General features: G+C 36.7%; 1 protein-coding gene across 1 annotated transcript in view; it reads right to left on the reverse strand.

Annotated features, from left to right (window-relative positions):
* Nucleotides 1-15,105, reverse strand: part of SPAG16 (sperm associated antigen 16) — a 326,638-nt gene that overhangs the window by 244,035 nt on the left and 67,498 nt on the right. The window lies entirely within an intron of this gene.

The following is a 15,105-nucleotide window of genomic DNA, read 5'->3' on the forward strand; positions in this document are numbered from 1 at the left end:
ACAAAGCATACAAGAGCATAACAACAATAAGGCACCATTTAATAGCGATTCAATGATCTTAAGCTCTAGCAATGACACAATGAGCACAAAAACAACCAAAGCAACATTCCAACCCTAACCCATGTTATCCAAACACCAAGAACAAAGCAGAAAAGTTCAACTGGTAGCAAAAGATCCATTACTAAGCAGGAGTTGGTGTTAGAAAATACTCAGCTTTCAGTTGCTGAAGAAACTAAAATATTCTTACCCAGGTAACCAGATCTACATTTAATAAACCAGTATTTGGGGTTTGTGGAGATTTTTGCTTTGTTTTCTTCCAGGTCACTTTCCATGGCCACCTCTGTGCTGGAGTGTTACCACCGACACCTATCTGCCGCTGCTCCGATGGCTCCCTCCCACACTGGCACGGTCCCTTGCTGCCACCCGCGCTCGGTGCATGCACTGCAGCAGCACGGAACAATCAAAAGGAAGCAGTCAGTTAATTAGTTAATTAAACTTGCATGAAAAGGGGAGGGAAAGCTTGGGAAAAGTCAAATAAGTAAAGCGATACCCCCTCCTATCTCCTTTGCAAGTCCATTCTGGAATAACTGAGGCAGCACTGGCAGGATTCTTGGCCAGCAGGGGAAAAAAAAGGCAACAAAACCCCACAAAATCAGAGCTTATATGTCTCTGTTTCAGAAAATCATTTTAGGTGCACAGGGGTGTAACTTTCCAACTGATATTAGCATTCAGTGGAAAAAAATCCCTTTGAGCTGCGCATTGCAAAGAAATCGGCTTTTCAAATCTATGCCTTTCCAGGGGAGGAGAGGCACCCTGGGCGCAGGCTCCATCTGCAGCCCGGTGAGGAGGTCTGTTGGTCACAGTAACACTGAAAAGACTTTTGACCAATATTTGCATGGAGGGCTGTCTCTCTTCCTCAGCTACTACTTTTAGGATGTAGAATAACTTGTAGATAATAAGGTGGTGGGTTTATTTTTTCTTTATTTTGTTGTTCTCAAACCTCTGCCACTTCAAAGACTATTTTAAGAGGAAGATGTTTTTGAATATCAGCTAGGAACACACCCAAGACATTTTCCTTCACAGCAAAACACAAGCTTGCTCTTTTCAATAAAAAAAAAAATAAAGGAAAAGATTTAAAATACCCTCTGTTTCTGAAGTAATTTTTAAATCAAATTATAAAAATAAAGCAAGCTAAAAAAACCTGTCTGCAGCCACACAGACAACATAAGCTATAAATTTTAATAAAGAAAACTTGTTTTGTTTTGGACAGCCTCTGCCTAAAACACACCATTTCGAATACAGACAGTTTTATTTTTAAGGAAAAACAAAAAAATCCACCAAAACAAACAAACAAAAACATCAACAGTACAGAATCTCATTCTGGAAATAGCCCTGATAAATGTAGAAACTTCAGTTTCCAGCGTTGCAGTCCATTAACTTTCACGACTATGAACAATCACAAGGAAACAAGGATGATCATAGCCTTAGACAGACATTCACCTGGTTGACATTTTTATTTTCAAATGCAAATGTCTGTGTCCCAGGGACTGGAAACTGAATTCTCCATCAATTTTGTTTTGATTACAAGTTCAAGTTATAAGTCTAATTGTTTTGAAGCAAGAAAAAAAAAGATACAGGAAAATCTGGCAAGCATTATTCTAGCATTTAGTATCAATTAGTGTAAAATGAAAATCAAAATGTTCTTTTGTCTGGTTTGACAAAAGCAGTTTGTTGGTTGCTTACCTCAGTAGACTCTCTGTCCTATGTTGATGATTGAAAAATCTTAATGATGTAGTTTAAGACTGAACTAAAACTTCACAAATTTTCAAATTTTAGCCGCATCCACAATTGGGATGAGATTTTCAGAATATGCTAAGCATCCCCAAGGAAATCTAGTAATTTTGTCCAAGTCTCTACAAGAGAATTGGTCTCTTCTGAAATATGGATGCTTGTTTATACACCTGCATAGTAGCTGCTGAAAGCTGGATCTGAATTAGAATTTGAGCACTTCAGGGACAAACTTCCTGTATCACTTAAGCTGAGCACAGTCCCTGAAAATTTCCAAATAATTGAAAATATTCAAGTAAGATTATTGCTGCCATACATCTGTTCCATTTCGTAGTTCCCACATCCCTAGTTAGGGATCCCTTACTCCTTAGCTGGTCTGCACAGAACCTATTGTAGATAAGAAACACAAACCAATGTAATCAGATTATGATCTTCAAGAAATTTTCAAGTTTTATGCCAGTCCCAATTAATTATAACAGCAGCAATTAAAGTCTATTTGGTAAATAAACCCACAGCAACACCTCATCACTGTCATGCCTTTCACCTGCTCGTACTTGTTTCAATATAAGGACATATCATTCTCGCAGCTGGGAGAAACAAAACAAAAGCACCCATTACATGTCACAGCCTCTTACATTTATGGCATCTCCTTCAAAACCAAGTTTTAAAATATATCACTGAATTCCTAGCAGTAGTATGTTATTGCCAGCTCTGCTAACCATATGTAAATATGTAAATTCTTGGCCTAAAGTGCTGCTATAAAAATTGGCAACAGTTACAGAAGTGAAATTACCAAATTTTTTTTTTTTTTTAAAGTCAAACTTTGGTAATGCACACCAGATATAAAGGATTTTCTATCACCTGATTTTCTGACCAATTGTATTTGGACATTTTATAATACAATGCTGGAAATTCTTCAGGGAGATAGTTCTGAAAGATTAAGAATGGAAATCAGAAGTAGAGGAACAAGGAAGGAGTTGTTTTTAGAACAGGTCAACAGGTGAAACGAACTTTCAAAAGTCTGTTTCAGCATTTCAAGTCATAAACCCAGAGGAATTTACTCTTCTCCCATAGGGTTTGAACATGTTTTTCAACGTTTTTAAAACTTCACCTTTCAAACTGAGTTCAGCTCTTACTTTTTCTATTAATCTTATCAACAGTTGCACAGCTCAAAGTGTCAATATTGTATTTTCAGAATTTACCATGAAGAAAATACTGAAATTAAAATGGAATAAAAAGAAAATCATCATCAGGAGTGGCAAAAAAAAAAAATAATGAAACAGTATGTATGTTTTGGGAGCACAGTCAATATGTACACTTTTATATATGAAAAAGATGCAATGTGAAAATACACAGGCACACCTGCAAATTGGACAGCAGTGAAAGTGTGGAGTAATTCTCATAATCTGATTTATAAGGAAATCAAAAGGTCAGCATTTAGCTATCACACCAGATGTTTCCAAAATAGGGTACTTTAAATTTCATTTGACTATAATTCTGTCTTGAGAGTACAGCTGTGTAATACAGCGTATTTTAAAGTGCAAGAGAACTGGCACTTGTCCAAGAATGCGGAGCTCAAGATGCTGAAGATGTAAACTTGGAGATGCTTTTTCTGGGCAGTTCAGACCACCTCGTAGTGTGCAATGACAAGGGAGCGCTGTTTTACCTTATCTTTTAGGCAGACATACCTGGCAAGTGTAAAGAAAAGGCAATCCCCCATTACTTTAAGCGCAGAACTTCATCCTGTGTCCTGTCTGGTTTTCATGTGGAGTGTGCAGAATTGGCTACGACCATTTTTTATGCTTTTTCTTTCCCACTGTCCTGGGAACAAATCTAGAATTATATTATATTAGAATATCCCAACCATTTTGTGAGAGTTTAAAAGTTATTCCATGACATACAAAAGATAGTAGGTGAAAAAAACTCTATAATGGGTATTAAAAGTTAAGCTTCATCTTAACCATACTGAAGTACAAAGGATGTGAATGTCCTGAGGGAACACTTTGGATCAGTCTTGGAGTGACTCCATCAGTTCACTTTTCAGAGATATTTGTCCTTATTGTTCTTCTGTACTTATGAACTTTCATTCAACAATGCAGCAAGTTTGCCCACAATCCAACAATGCTTTTTTTTTTTTTTTTGCCTGCTGTATATTTACTTCCTCAAACACAAGAGTAAATACACCTATTTTCTTCTTTACTTTTCTTGTATTTGTCTTCTTTTTCTTCAGAGACACTACAGCTACTACAGTTCAAGTACTACATTCATTTTAATAATTGAAAACTTCCTTTAAAAATATTTAGATAGTGAAGAAAGAACTGAAGATATTTTTTTTGAACTTCAGATATTAACATCCCACAAGATAAAACACCAATATGAGATTTTCCAAGCCAAAGGGATTAGGAGATAGAGTTATGCAAATAGAAACTGCCATCTTTATGTACCTATGTGTTGGTGTTGTATCTCTAAATCATCACAACCATAAATACCCAAAATCTCTAGCGATTTTACGTTCAGGTTATGAAACTGGCCTACAAATGAATGGTAGGTGATTTCAGTTCCTATTACCTTGGCCAATAAAAACAGAATTGTTAATACAGTAGGCTTCTAACAGATGCACAGCATCCTTTCATAGGTCAGCCTAGGAATAAGGAAAGATCAGCAGCATTACTAGATCAATTTACAATTTCTACAAGATCATATCCATCAAAGAGGGTGAAAAGTGCTTTACCGTATTAATTGCAATGCATTAAATGTTTTGGCAAATAGAATTCCTCATTAAAACACCGCATGTGCAACCTCACACACTATTTCAGAGTAGCAACTGATTTTTGTACATTATGCATTATTCTTGTATTCATGTAAGTCACTTCCATCTATTTAGAATATATAAATTTTAATTTGGCATTATATTTTTACTATGTTCCGCTTCCATTTTCTCTATCACAATACATTATGCATTGAACACTCTGGTTCTTAGAAACACCACTCAGCAATGCTCTTTACTTTCCCCGAAAACAAACTGTTTATCTATAGGCTAATTGTATATATGTTGCCAACTCCAATATTTATGAAGTCTTCATGTGACTGACTAAAATCTTTACTTTAAAAAAAATAAATAAATTTTTCAAAATATATGTATTTCTTTACCTGGATAAATTAATTGAAATTAAAACTTAGAAACTTTCATATGGAATCAAAACAATGTTCTTAGATAAACACATGCCTTCCACACTTCTTGACAAAGAGCAGTTCTGAATGGATGCTAAAAATATAATAAAAATGTAAACGGATTTTCAATTTACAAGAAAATTTCAGTATTGTACATTAATTGATGATCGCTTTGCAGATAACTATTTAGAATTGTATCAAAGTCAACGAAGCATCAAGACAGATATTATTCACCTTTTGGAAATCCTGGAGTTCAGCATTTTTCTATTCTAAAAATAGATTGAGCACATTTAAAAAAAAATCCACAATGTTAATTCCCTCATACAATTTAATATCTTTAAGTTCACTGATATGTTTCATTTCAATAAAATCTCAACATCTTGTTCACACTTTATAAAATACATTTATAAATACATTTCTTTTCAAAATAACTTTCTTTAAAAGTTAGCACTTCATCCCACACAACAAGTGTCAAAACAATTTCTTTTACTTTTTATAAATTACATTTGTTCAAAATAAGCACACTTCAATTAAATATTTAGCGATTAGTGTACACGGCATCCAGAATATTTGGATCACCACAGGATGATTGTTTTCAGTTAAACAATTATCAGAAAATTACTAACCCAATCTATTAAACCCATTTCTTGTCCACAGTCTATTGGGAATGGAAAGAAAACTATCCAAATTCAGTAGAGCTGACAGTTACCAGGCATCATACCTCTCAGTCTATGGAGAATATGCAAGAGCCTTAGTAAAGTTAAGACAATATTTTTTTACAATCATGTTTTTGTAAACAAGTACTTACGGGGTTTTCTGCAAAGTCTGCTTCAAAAACTCCAAAGGTAACTAGAAAAAAAACAAACCACAACACAAAAACCAAAGCAAAACTATATGCTTTCGCTCTGTTGACCTTCCCTGAAAATTTACTGGTTTTCTGATAAAGATGCTTGTGCACTAACAAAATTACAGATACACACCTCATCTCATGTGTGCACCATAAAAGAACACAATATGACTTCAAAATCATTACTGCTACAGTTTCAAGCTGCCCGTTAAAGTGATGGCCAATGCCTTCCCACAAGAGTAAGCACTTGTGGCCAACGTTGCAGACAAAGCTAATGAGAAATAAAAAGACTGCTTAAGACTATGATAGCCAAAAGCTTATAGAGAGGAACAGGAAGGAACACCAGGGAAAAAGTGAGCAAGGGGGAAGAGGCAAATGTGGAGCTAAGGGAACCGTTTACTTCTCTTATCATTACTGAGTTAGGTAAAAAAGCTACAAATGAGGTTGAAAGGGTCGTAGCCAGGAGCTGTGCATTCATATCATCACTGCAGCAAGCCCTCACAGAGCTTATCAAAGTGTGATCCACACAGTTCGCGCTGATTATTCACGGAGAGCTCACTTTTATTCCTTATTAAACTGCATTACAGGGAGCTAAACTACATTTGACATTCTCCTGCGAGTACTTCTTCCCCATAAACTGCATTAAAGCTGTTACAGAGAATGTACGATAATGAACAGAGTGAAGTCCATGAAATAAACTCTCCGTTACAATGTGGGCCTTAATGCAGAAAGAAATTAAGAACTTAATTTCTATAGGAAACAGTGATACTCTGAAATTGAAGGTTAAAGCACTGAACTGTGACTCGAAGACATGAATTTAATTTCTGGATCTTCCACTTAAGTAATCTTGCAGGAATTATTTCACATGAGGATAATACTGCCTCGCAGGACTGTTGGCGAGATAAGTGCGTGTGTGAGGTCTCAGCGAGCAGGATAGTCAGAGCCGTATGAGCACACACACAGATATATACGCCTACTCTGTCTTTACTGTGCATTAGATCTAAATTAAATCTGTGCTGCCCACTGCAGCCTGGCACTCTTCACTCCCTGACTCAGCTTTTGAGTTTCCCGTGCTGGCGCTTGCAGCTTAGGCTGCAGGCATCCCCGGTTCTGAGAGCAGCTCAAGCCCAGGCTGCCTCGCACACATGTCATCCAGCTGTGCCTGGGATGGCACCAGGCCCTCTGGGGAAAGGACCTTGACGCCGGTCTGCATGTCTGACATCAGCTACACGTGCTTCCACGAGGACAGAGGTGCAGCTGGGGCAATAGGCCAGACAAAGCATATTCTTCCCATCCCACCGTACGTGCTGTTAATTGTACCCGCTTCACTTTGAGGCTTTAGGGTTATTTGTCACTTGTTCTTTGGCAGGAGGGTAAGAACTTCATTTATTTGCAGTATAAACACACCCTTACATTTTTCATCAAGGCTAGCAAAACGAATTTTCAGTCACGGGGAAAAAGGCATTAATTCAAGCATTTATGAAAGGAAATTACTTGATTTTCCTACGTTGTAAAGACAGATATAGCAAATTTATTAAAAACATTAATTTCATGATAAAATACTTGACAGGATGTATCAGATAAAACTAAAAGTTTAAAACACTACAAAAAAAAAACTTGCTCCAAGTGTACAGACTGATCTGTCCAGAGTGACCCAGGGAGAGTTGCTCTTGTGTCTCCCTTGTTTCAGGAAGATGCACTGAGTGACTGATGAATTCTATATTTAATGGTCTCTTGCGTTAGCTCCTTCAAACATATTCAAAGGTTATTAAGATGGGGAGAGGGGAAATGAAGTATGAGAAACAGGAATTTCCTTGCACATACACAAAGAGATAAGGATCAACCCAAGCTTCCACTCATATTTCTCCTACTTTTGAAAAAAGGCAGAATTTGAATATTTCAAGAGGCAGAATCGAGTATTTGAATATTTCAGCACACACAAAAATCCAATCCTGCAACTACACTGTCTACACTTACTCACCAGACATTAAAAATGATAGCACATACATCTAAAAGTATTATTATATATATATATAATTTATACACGTTTACATACCTGGTTTTGTGCATTTCTGTATATAATTAAATCACAGAATACTTGAGGTTGGAAAGGACCTCTGGAGGTCATCTGGCCTAACACTCCTGCTCAAGCAAAGCTACACAGAGCCAGTTGCCTAAGAATTTGTCCAGGTGGCTTTTGAATATCTCCAAGGATGGAAAATCCACAAGCTCTCTGCTTAACTTGTGCCAGTGCTCGGTCACCCTCACAGTGAAAAAGCATTTCCTGATGTTCAGATGAAACCTCCCGTGCTTCAGTTTGTGCCCATTGCCTCTGGTCCTGTCACCGGGCACCGCTGAAAAGAGCCTGGCTCTGTCATCTTTGCACCCTCCCTTAGATATTTGTGCACATTGATTGATGAGATCCACCCATGCCTTCTTTTCTCCAGGCTGAACAGTCTCAGCTCTCAGCCTTTCCTTATAAGAGAGATTCTTCAGTCCACCATCTTCATGGCCCTTTGCTGGACTCTCTCTAGTATGTCTCTCTCGCACTGGGGAGCCCAGAACTAAACCCAGCACTCCAGGGGTGGCTTCACCAGTGCTGAGTAGAGGGGAAGGATCACCTCCCTTGGCCTGCTGGAGACACTCCTCCTAATGCAGTCCCAGATACCATTCACCACCTTTGCCACAAGGGCTCCCAGGTCCTTTTCTGACCAGCTGCTTTCCAGCCGGACAGTCCCCAGCATATACTGGTGCCTGGGGTTGTTCCTCCCCAGGTGCCGGACCTTGCAATTCTCCTTGTTGAACTTCACGAAGTTCCCATTGGCTCATTTCTCCAGCCTGTTGAGATCCCTCTGGATGGCAGCATGACCCTCTGGTGGGTCACCCACTCCTCCCAGTCTGCTATCATCTGCAAGCTTGCTGAGGGCACTCTGGCCCATTGTCCAGACCATTAATGAAAAGATTAAGCAGGACTGGATTCAGCATTGACCTCTTGGATACACTGTTAGTTAGTGGCCTCCAACTGGACTTTGTGCCACTGATCACCACCCTCTGCACTTGGCCATTCAGCCAGTTTTCAATCCACCTTACAGCCTGTAAAAAAAAGTCAGGCTTAGACAGTAGGGGACTGAGTATTTTTATACACAGGTGAGACTCACTTTCTTCATCTTTGACCTCAGTGTTATATAAAAGTTGAAGAAATAATTAAAACTTTGGCTTTCGAAGAACAATAACAGAAAAGGGATCTCTGCAGTTCTAATAAGAAAGTAAATTCCTTGCATAATAAGTCTTTGAAAGGTTCATTATTATAAATTATTTTCTTACAGAATTACAAAGACATATGTTGGTTTTAATGGATGTCCAAGATTTGAAAACAACGGCCTTCCTTTCTAAAGATATTTTTAGAAAGGTGCTCTTTTCTCTCAGCCAAATTATCGAAATGTTTTGAAAGTGCTAACATGAAAGATCACATGCTGGGATAGTTAGTCCCAGGGAAATACACATGCCTCAGGGTTCCAGAGCAGTTTGGCAAGGAAAATAAATTCCATTCTGGAACTAAATCTTAGCTGTCAGAGATACAGATTTGAAATCCATACTTTAAAAAAAACCCCCAAATTTCCTTTTAAAAGTCATGGACTTGCATCTGAAGCATGCAATGGAAAAGAGAATAAGTAAGATACAAAACAAAGTGAACAGAAAAAAAAAAAACCACCAAACTAAAACAAAAGAAAATCAAAACAGGTGGCTTCTGAATCACAGAAGTAGGAAGGCAGGGAGTGTCATACTGCCCCAGCAATCCATGGAAGACAAGCTCCAAAAAGCTTCAAAACCTGCTGCGCTGGAGCTAAACTGATCAAAATGACTACAGCACGAGGTTGGGCTCTGCAGTAGCTACCTTGTATGCCATCTTCCTTTAAAAACAGGTATAATTTTCAGATGAAAATTAAGCAACAGCTGATGTTGCTAATGCAAATCTCCAATTCACCGTGGCTACTCATGCAAGAAATCAGCACATGATGGCACAATTAAAAAGTTTTACTGCTATTGTAAAAATGTAGTTTAATAAAAAAGGATCTTTTCTAATGCCCTAGGGAGGTAAGAAGAGGGTTTAAATAATTAATAAGGATTTTTCTACCTCCCTAAATTTTTCTTCTTTGACAGGAAATTTCAGCATGTGAATTTTAAACGTTGAATCCTCTGTTTTCTAGCTTGTGTTATATGAGGACACAATATGATTCATATGACTGATCACCTCCTGGTAGATGGACCCTATTTTGCTTGGCATCGTTCAGACACAGAACAAAATGACATTAGTTCACCATCTCTAAGACAACAGAGAGATGGAAACAAATGGGCAGAACACAGGAAAAAGGGAGACAACATTCGTCAGTATGACAGGCAGCAGTCTCAGCAAACCATCAGGCTAACTGTTGTCAGAACTGCACAGGCATCACGATAAAGAATAATATCAAGGAGTGACAGGAAAGACTGTGAGAAAGTTGCTTTGAGATGTTAATACAGACCTCTTTCCAAATAGAAGGGCAACAGAGAGAAAAACTACCAAGATGTTTGCTTAGTCTGCACTAATTCTGTTAATTTGTTTATGCACAACACAGTCTTAATGGCCTGCTCTTCCCATAAGCAACTCTATGAAAAAAAAAGTCTGAGAATGAAACAGAAAACTGGAAGGTAAGTCTAAAAGGAACTAAAACAGAGCACAGCCCAGATGTCAAGGTTTGACCTACACAACAAAATGGCTGGTTCTTCACGCTACTGCCAAATTCTCTTCATCACCACCACCTCACTATGTAAATAGAAAACTTGAAACTCTAAAGAGACAATGCAGATCAGAATCACCTCATTTTCACAGAAAACTTAAAGACTATAATCTATTTCAAAAGAAGTTCCTCACAAAGTATTCTTTTTCCTGCAAAGATTATTCCTCTGTATGCATGTGTGTGTGCATCTGCACGTATATATGTGTTTACACGTTAAGAAGTAGAAAATGTAGTAGAGGGGAACTAAAGAGGGAAACAGTACAGTGTTTTGCAATATTTTCTGTGCAGTCTTACTTCCATAACTTTGCACAAAGAACTACGAGACTTTAATTTCAATTTGTGTATGTCTCGTATAATCACCTACACAATTTTATGCCGCAAGTCAATTTGCATGGTTCCCAAGGAGATAAGTTTTTAAAAATCTTCTCTGGAATCCACTGATAAAAAAAAGGGGGAAACTAGTATAATAAGATATAATGATGAATTAGTCCCTATAGAAAAGTTATCTTTTACTGAGCCCATCAGGAAAGGCTAGATAATCACTAAACATTTTGTATTTGCTTTTCTTTATTATTATCTCCAGCTTCATATTTTTACTATGCCTAGGCAGAGCATTTTCCATTCTCTTTTTCTTTTACAAAATATCAAACAAGGATAAAGGATTTGAGAACATCAGGTTACATGTAAACAAGAATAATATATGATACATTTTCTATTTATGCAGGTATACTTACTAGGTAAAACATCCATTTAAAAAATTAGGCCATATACTTCATGAATGCTACCCACGACCACAAGTGGCATTTTTACAGCAATTACTATACATGATAAACATCAAATAAGCTTTGAATGAAGAATTGTAACCTCTGTGTGTGAGGCATGGGAGGGAAGGAAGAGGACAAGACAATAACATCTTAAATAACAAAAAAGGCAAGGTGATGGAGCCTTGACTTGTCATTCTGCTTGAGTTAAGGGGTATTTAAAAAGGTCAGAATTAAACTGCAAATACACAGTATTTTCACAACACTAATTTTCCAATCTGAGTTTTAAACAAGAGAAATAGAACTATTTTCTACCTACAAAATACATTAAATGGTATGCTAAATATAGTATTGCACTAATCTGAAACTCTCATGCCATTACTGCTAGTTTTTCCAGCTGCACCTTAATAAGCACCTCTCATGACCTTTTCCTATTTTCCACCACTGTACTAACCATTAAAAAGACTGCATAATGTTTGCATGAGCATCTTTCTTTTCCCAAGTGAAGACAATATAAACCATGACAGATATAGTATTGCATATGGTGACTGTAGAAGTACCTTCCATGGAAAGCCACGCAGCCCCATGGGCTTACATGAAAGATGCAGACAGCAGGTGAGGAGAAAGTGAACAGTAAGCGAATAAGGTGGGGAAGATCATTTAGGCATTACAGGTCTTCCAGTGATTCTTGCAGGCAGAGTAATGTTTACCAGGACATTTAAAAGGATACTGGAGAAACGAGCTTAATGCAGAAGAGGAATGCGTATGTGATGATTTGGAAAGTGGGAAACATTCAGCTTAGCAGAAAACAAACATGGTTTCCCAAGGGATTTTTTTTTTTCCCCTCCGCAAATACAAATTTCAATGAATACTGATGAAGGTCTAAAGAACTAATCTACATCAGCTTTAAGGCATGTAAAAACTGTGAATTTGGATTTTCAAATGCTCAGATTTCTAGAGAAATGTAAAGGAACCTTGTAATATACATGCACAAACCAGACTCTGTTCTGTCTTTTTGATACACTGGGTTCTGGTGAGAAACACCTAAATCATAAAAAAGCAAATTTGGTCTCCTAAGTCAATAGAATGTTTTCAATCTATCTTAGGAGCCAGAAGAAAGAATTAATTCTAATCTAGCGGATACTGATTTCCACCTTCTGTCTGTAAAATCAAACAGACAATCATAATTACTATAAATACATTTAGTGAAAGTTCAGAGTTTTTTAAATGGACCATTTTTATTTAATTCCCTATACAGAGAATTTAATTTAAGTTATTCTTCTCTGAAAAATCTTGATTTATGCATTTAATAACCTCTTGGATTTTCAAGGAAAGCCAGATTCAGGACTGAATAGCTGCTGTGTCAAAAAATGATAACCCAAAGCTCTGGGTGCATTAGCTGTATGCCTTGAGATTGGATTCTATAGCATCTAAAAAGTATGGGCTCCATTTGAAGCTTTTCCCAAAAAATAGAGTATTCACAACTTCTCTCCCCTCTTTGAATTCTTAACCACCCGCAGCCAACAGAGTACGAAAAGCAACCCTTTCTTCAACACCTCAGAGATCTATTTTCTTGAAACACATGGGAACTTCAGGAGTTCTGAGTCTGTTATTCCTCTGTCAAATTTGTTTGAAATTGGGCAGGGTGTTAAAAAAAATATACAAGGACCTACCTGTAGCAAAAAAGGCTACGGTACAGCCTTTAGCATTAACAGGAGAAACAAAAGACAGTCTTTCTTTTCTGTCACATAAAGATTGATTTTGGTGTTGAGGATACCAAAATTGGTATTCAGATAAGAAAACCTCTCTGTTAATTGAAATGACTACGATTTTTAAATGCTGGGTTTTGGACACTTAGGGACGTAAAAACTATGATCCACCATGTTCACAAAGAGATTTTTAAGTGAATGAAAAGTTCAATTACAGTGTTTACATTTTCTCAAGAATGCTTTAAAATTCTTCTTTTGTTCTTTATATGCTTTTATATTTTTTATATTTTTTAAATAAGCATTTCAGTTAACTTCTGAGCACTATCCCAGGCTCTCACTTTCTTTAAAGCATGTTTACATGAAAGTCAACACCATATTACCAGTATATGAAATTAAATATATATCCTCACTGTTTTTTTTCAGTTTACTTGCTGTTTCTCCAAGCAAGTTCTAAAGTGTTTCCAAATAAGTTTAAAGACAACAAATTTGTTTTTATTACAGTAAATTTCTTTCTCAGTGGCACTGTATCCTTAAGGTGTGATATCTAGTTATTAACTGTAGAAAATACTTAGAAATTTCCAGTACATAAGAGTATCTCTTTAGCAATTACTAGAAGCACCGGACACGGGGATCTAGAATAATTTTTTCAGTAAGATATAAAAATATAGTTCAAGAAAGATGAGGAATACAAGTAATAGTCTTACATGAACACACTTGATATTTATATATTATTGTTCAAGTATAAGATAACAGAAAAATTTACGTAGAGGTGTCCTTTCTTGACTAGCCTATGAGCTTTTACTGTTTCCAATAACATATTACATATTTTAACAGTCAGAAGTAGTTTGCAACAACGTTCAAAAGTAACTTGCAACTCAAACCTGGCTTCCTACTACAGGTAAAGGCAAGTTTTTAACATGGCAAACGTTAACATGAAAATGATTACTTTAGACTTTCCCCTTTCTATCTTGTCATGCATGTAAACCTTGTGATGTTGTAGCTTGTAAAGGTTACTTTTTGATCATTATTCCACCTGAACCACTGAAAATCTTGCCAAGTGTGGAAGTGTCTTCCTTGTTCTCCAGACTGTTTGGGGGCTTTTGTTTTTTGTTTTGTTGTTGTTTGCACTTTTTTTAGCACACACTATTCTTGCACCTAGAATTCTCCAGCTAAGCTCAAAAAAACCACTAATATTTTGGGTGGCTTTACTGCAGCCTCCTCGGAGTAGCAGCACAGAGATGCCAGTTGTAGGCCTTCTTTCCCAATTGTACCGATAAGACTATAAAATACAGGAGAAAATTATTCAAAATATTACCTTATAAATACAGATTAGGGATTAGCCAGACAGAAAACCAGAACTGAGCATCTGAGAGACTAAGCAGAAGCCTGCCCAGCTAAGCCAAAACTCAAAGCAGTATGGTGGATATTTATTACAAAATAAGGGCAACCACTTAAAGAAAGTATCTGTGACCTTTGCATTATAATTATTAAATGTGTCAACATTTTTTCCATTTTCACAGACAAGATTTACCTTACACCCACATCAGCGTGTTCTAATTTGTGCCACTGCTTTACTTGGTGCCGATTTTCTGTAGTTTATATGGTGTATTACTCTTTCTTCACAACACTGATTTTTTTAAAAAGCCAGTCAATTGAAAAACTCTTAATCTACATGAGAATTACATTGCCCAAGATTTTGGATTTCTAAAACATAACTACATTGGACTATGTTTCTTGGATGCAACAAGAAATTAAGCTTCTAAAATTAAGTGTAGGAATATTTTTTTTCTTCAGAAGTAATCTACTAGCAGCCTGAGTGCAGTAAGAACAGCATCAAGCTATATAAAGTTTATTTGAATGACAAAAGTATTGATTATTTTTAAAATTCATTTAAAACTATATTCATATGTAGATAATCTGTCAGAATTGGCCGAACTTTGCTACTAGCTCTAACTTTTTTTTTTAAAAAAAATTTTGTTTATTCTCCCCAGCCTGCAGCTAGCAAGCCCTGAAATGTCATTAGCTTAAGTGTGCAAATAGCCTGTAAGCAT

The sequence above is a fragment of the Charadrius vociferus genome, unplaced genomic scaffold, assembly GCF_000708025.1.
Source record: "Charadrius vociferus isolate BGI_N301 unplaced genomic scaffold, ASM70802v2 scaffold136, whole genome shotgun sequence".
In the NCBI taxonomy this organism is placed as follows: domain Eukaryota; kingdom Metazoa; phylum Chordata; class Aves; order Charadriiformes; family Charadriidae; genus Charadrius; species Charadrius vociferus.